Here is a 5352-nt window from a genome sequence, read left to right on the forward strand (position 1 = left end):
ACTGCACTACAGAAACCTCTGGCACAACAGCCCCAACAGAGAGCAGCTGACCAGTGAGCTCCCTCTGTGCTGATCGGGAATGTGTTGGCTCACCTGAAACAACTTCTGTCCCACACTGAAAGTTCTCAATCCTTCTCCTCCACTGCCCTTTACAGAAATGTCACTGATCACCCAGCCACCGTGTTCACTTCCACATCCTCACAGTGGGGCCACAGAGGCTTCTACCGTCTCCCCGCGATAAGCGAACTCACCCAGTTTACTAAATTAAACCCCAAACAAGTGCCCGGCAAAGGGCAGGAGAAGCCAGATAGTCTGTAAGCTCGGTCTATCACAGAAAGTATTGGTATTCATGGTGATTACAGCAATTATTAATCGTCTCACAAACCTCAATTATTTTCATGCGATGAATTGATCGAGAATTGAAACCAGGTTAGTGCGCCGGATCTTAACCCCTCGACCACCAGCGAACGGTTATGATACATATAGATATATTTATATATGAACCTGAATATCAACGGCTAGCTACCTAGACCTCATGGCGCAACGGTAATGCGTCTATCTTTGAGTGAGAGAAATTGTTCCACAGTGATACCCATTTCATCATTTGTTCCCTTTAAAACGCTAGAAACTGAGACAGGGGGAATAAATAGAGAAATAAAAGCACAGGGATGTAGACAAGAGGAAGAGAGAAGGGGAAAGATACTGTTCCCACCCAGAACTAATGCAGAAACCCCTCTGCTGCCCTCGGTGTGGCCACCCGCAGCCTGGATTCACTAACGGGAGAACACCAGCGGCAGGTCGGGGCCATAAAAGGAACGGTGAGCGGCCCTGGGAGCAGCTTGGAGGTCCCGGGAGACTACTCCAGGGAGCAGTGCGAGCTGGTGCAGGAGGGCGGCGGCAGCGAAGAGTGACGTCATCAAGGTGCAGGTCTGTGCTTGGAGCGTGGGCAAGTACAGCAGGAGCGGCGAGAACGGGCCAAAGGAGCGGCGAGAGACTGTAGAGGGACGTGATCGGGGCCCAGCAGAGGCATGAGTTCGGGGCCAGGGGCCCAGGGTTAGCACTGCGATATGTGTGTGCATTCGGTCCGTGCAGCAGAGCTGGTCGCCTGTCGTCTTGCTTAACCCTTGCCACTGGACCAAGACCTCGCTCTGTCAAGCTGGGGTGCAACGGCCACCACACGTTTAAAAAATCCACGCACAGGCATCTTCCACCCTTCGGGATGTAGTTCGGGTCCTTCATTGAAACACATGTGAACTCATCCTTTTTCGGCGTGGAAGCAAGTCATCCTCGTTTCGAGGGACCGTGTATGATGATGATGATGAAGGATACATTAACGTCCCAACAGCTCATTGACTGCAGGAGTGGGACCGTGCGGCGCTTCAGAAGACATGTCGAAAAGGCAAAGTCACTGATTCCGTCTCATGTGCTCCTCGGATCAAGAATAGCAACATGCACTAAAAATGCTTCAATAATGGTTACATCTTATCTCCACAGTTGCTGAGCAGGTGGTTTGTTGGTCGAGGGGTATGATTCTTGCTTCGCAGTTGTTACTTGAAATTTGCAGAAAGATCCAGGCTTCAAATTCCAGATCAGCCTTGAGATTGCATTGAAATTTTGCAAAGAAGGACTTGGATTTCTGCAGCGTCTGTCAGTAACTCATGACGCCTCAAAGCGCTGTACAGCCGTTCAGTACCTTTGAAATGTTGTCATGTGAGGAAAGATGTGCCCAAATCACCTCACACGCAGCTCAACTCTTTGCAAATGAGTTCATAGAATCAAAGAAGTTTACAGCACGCAAGGAGGCCATTTCGGTCCATCGTGTCCGCGCCGGCCAACTAGAGGCTCTCCAGCCTAATCCCACTGCAGGTTACGGCACTTCAGGTGCACATCCAAGCACTTTTTAAATGTGTTGAGGGTTTCTGCCTCTACCACCCTTTCAGGCAGTGAGTTCCAGACCCCCACAACCATCTGCGTGAAGAAATATCCCCTCTAAACTTTCGACCAATTACTTTAAATTTATGCCTCCTTGTTGTTGACCCCTCTGCTAAGGGAAATAGGTCCTTTCTATCCACTATATCTCGGACCCTCATCATTTTATACACCTCAATGAGGTCTCCCCTCAGTGTCTGTTCCATGGAAAACAAATCCAGCCTTTCTAATCTGTCCTCATGGCGAAGATTCTCCACTCCCGGCAACATCCTCGTAAATCTCCTCTGCACTACCTTCAGTGCAATCATGCCCTTCCTGTAATATGGCGACCAGAACTGCACGCAGTACTCCAGCTGTGACCTAACCTGCCCCACCGACGCCATTTCTTGTATTCGATGCCTCGGTTAATAAAGGCAATCATTCCATATTTCTTCTCAACCACCTTAGCTACCTGGCCTGCTACTTTCAGGGATCTGTGGACATTCACTCGCTGGAGTCTAGGGAGGACCCAGTAGAATGGAAAACTGCAAATGTAATGCCCCTATTTAAAAAAGGAGGCAGACAAAAAGCAGGAAACTATAGACCAGTTAGCCTATCATCTGTGGTTGGGCAAATGTTGGGATCCATTATTAAAGAAGCAGTAGCAGGACAGAGAAACATCGAAACATAGAAAATAGATGCAGGAGTAGGCCATTCGGCCCTTCGAGCCTGTACCACCATTCAATAAGATCATGGATGATCATTCAGCTCAGTACCCATTTCCTGCTTTCTCTCCATACCCCTTGATCCCTTTAGCTGTAAGGGCCACATCTTAACTCCCTCTTGAATATATCTAACAAACTGGCATCAACAACTCTGCGACAGAGAATTCCACAGGTTAACAACTCTCTGAGCGAAGAAGTTTCTCCTCATCTCACCAGGGCCCTGTACAATTGTAGCAAGACTTCCTTACGCTTGTACTGTGGGCTATATATTAGGATCTATGGGCCGAGTGCCCTGTTTTTTTGCTGATTCGACGGTTGTATAAAAAGTTATTAAAATTGACAGTTGCTCGGCAAACATATTTGTATTTCCTTCAGTGCACTCCTTACTCTTCAGGGGCTAAATTTTCCCCAAGCAGTTTTGTCGGCTCACTGACCTCAAGCGCACCGACTTTGCGCGCTGGAAACGGCGTGGGGAAAAACTCACCCCATCCTGGCTGCTGTGTACAGTCCCCGGAGTCCTGGCATGGTGTCGATGGTGAAGTGGGGGGCGGAGCCAAATGCCTGCGCCGAAAACACTGCTGGCACCTTGGCGCATGGGCAGTAGGGAGAGAAAACTTGGCACTCTGCCATTTTTAAACAGTGTCAAACCCGATGAAAAGCACAGCAGCTTCTCAGCTTCTGCGGTCGCTCCCCCCGTCCCTCCCCGATCAAACGCACAGCTCCAGCAGCTGCAACTTCTCCTGTCCACAAGCTCACACTTCTCCGGTGTGTCTTCCCTCCCCTATCCCAGGGATATAGGGACCGAGTGCAATGGAGCCAAGTTTGCTGATGGTACAAAGATGGGTGGGAAAGTAAATTGTGATACAGCAAAGTAAATCTCAATTCCGGAAGAACAATATGGAAAAGTACAGTGACCCCGACGTGATATAAACATGCAGCCTTCTGATCTGGAGTCAGACACACTACCGTTGCACCACGAGGTCGACAGTGCAGAGTGCCCATGTTTGTATACATGAAGGTTCCTGAAACACAGTTTCATTTGCCCTGCATTGGTGCAATGAAAGGGCTTTAAAATCCCCGGCCACTCCCACCGTGGGTCAGACAGCATCAGAAGCAGTGCCCACTTGTCACTCACCCTCTCACGCCCGCTTTCATCACCTGCTGCCCGCGGACTGCAGCAAATCCAGTTCATCAGCATCATAGGCAGTCCCTCGTAGCGAGGATGACTTGCTTCCACGCCAAAAAAGGATGAGTTCACAGGTGTTTCAATGATGGACCTAATATTCCAGGTCCCGAACTGCATGTTGAAGGGTGGAAGATACCTGTGCCTGGATTTTTTTAACATGTGGTGGCCGTTGAACCCCAGCCATCACACGGGCTTGACAGAGCGAGGTCTTGGTCCAGTGGCAAGAGTTATCCAAGACGACTGGAGACCAGCTCTGCTGCACGGACCCAGTGCGCACACATATCGCAGTGTGGGCTGGTCCGTGCTGCCCCTGGGCCCCTGGCCCTGAACTCACACCACCCCTGGGCCCCGATCACATCCCTCCACAGTCTCTCGCTGCTCCTGCTGTACCTGCCCACGCTCCAAACACCGACCTGGACTTTGATGACATCACTCTTCGCTGCCGTCGCCATCCTGCACCAGCTCGCGCTGTACCTTGCCGTGGTACACCACCACGCTGCTCCCAGGCCACCGCTCACCGCTCCTTTTATGGCCCCGACCTGCCGCTGGTGTTCTCACGCAGGTCGGGGCCTCCACGCTGCTCCCAGAAAATCCAGTTACACCCCGTGTCACCGCACAATTCTCAGCTGTGATTGTAAGCTGACTATATTTAAAGCTATCGCAGAGGCTGCAAGCAGTGTTCCCTGGTAGTCTAGTGGTTAGGATTTGGTGTTCTCACTGCCGTGGTCTGGGTTTGATTCCTGGTCAGGGAAAGCATTTTTACAGAGCAAGTAGACAAATATAATTCAAGTCTGTGAGATACTGAATAATTGTTTCAATCATCATTAATCCACCCACATGTGTTGCACACTGAAGGAAATACAAATATGTTTGCCGAGTGACTGTCGAATTTTAATAACTTTTTATACAACCGTAGAATCAGCAGAAAATCAGGATATTCGGACCATAGCACCTAATATTCCGCCCATAGTGCAAGAGTAAGGAAATCTTGCTCCAATTGTACAGGGTCCTGGTGAGACCACACCTGGAGTACTGCGCACAGTTTTGGTCTCCTTTTCTGAGGAAGGATACACTTGCCTTGGAGGTGGTACAACGGAGGTTCACCAGATCGATTCCTGGGATGAGAGGACTGTCCTATGGTGAGAGATTGTGTAGAATATGCCGATGCTCTCCGGAGTTCAGAAGAATGAGAGGTGATCTCATTGAAACGGACAATATTCTGAAGGGGATTGACAGAGTAAATGTAGAGAAGCCCGGCTAGCTCAGTCGATAGAGCATGAGAATCTTAATCTCAGGGTCGTGGGTTTGAGCCCCACGTTGGGCGATTACTTTTCATTAAACTTTTATGTTGCTTTCGCGGGTAAATATCATTAATGAACCCATGATCTTCTTTTGCACAATGATAAAAATGCGAACTGAGGGAGAGTTGATAATTTAATCAAACAATGAAAGCAGTGCCTCAGACCGCTCGGCCGTCCTTACTGTTAGATGCTCCAGTTACAAGTTATTACTCTGGAAAGTTTCAGACCGGGA

The 5352-nt window shown here is 49.5% G+C and overlaps 1 non-coding gene across 1 annotated transcript; it reads left to right on the forward strand.

The window, feature by feature from the left end:
* The first annotated feature begins 5070 nt into the window (after positions 1-5070).
* On the forward strand, positions 5071-5143 carry trnak-cuu (transfer RNA lysine (anticodon CUU)). The gene has a single exon. It is a non-coding gene; the product is annotated as a tRNA-Lys (tRNA).
* The last annotated feature ends 209 nt before the right edge of the window (positions 5144-5352 follow it).

This window comes from Pristiophorus japonicus, unplaced genomic scaffold, assembly GCF_044704955.1.
Source record: "Pristiophorus japonicus isolate sPriJap1 unplaced genomic scaffold, sPriJap1.hap1 HAP1_SCAFFOLD_130, whole genome shotgun sequence".
Lineage (NCBI taxonomy): Eukaryota > Metazoa > Chordata > Chondrichthyes > Pristiophoridae > Pristiophorus > Pristiophorus japonicus.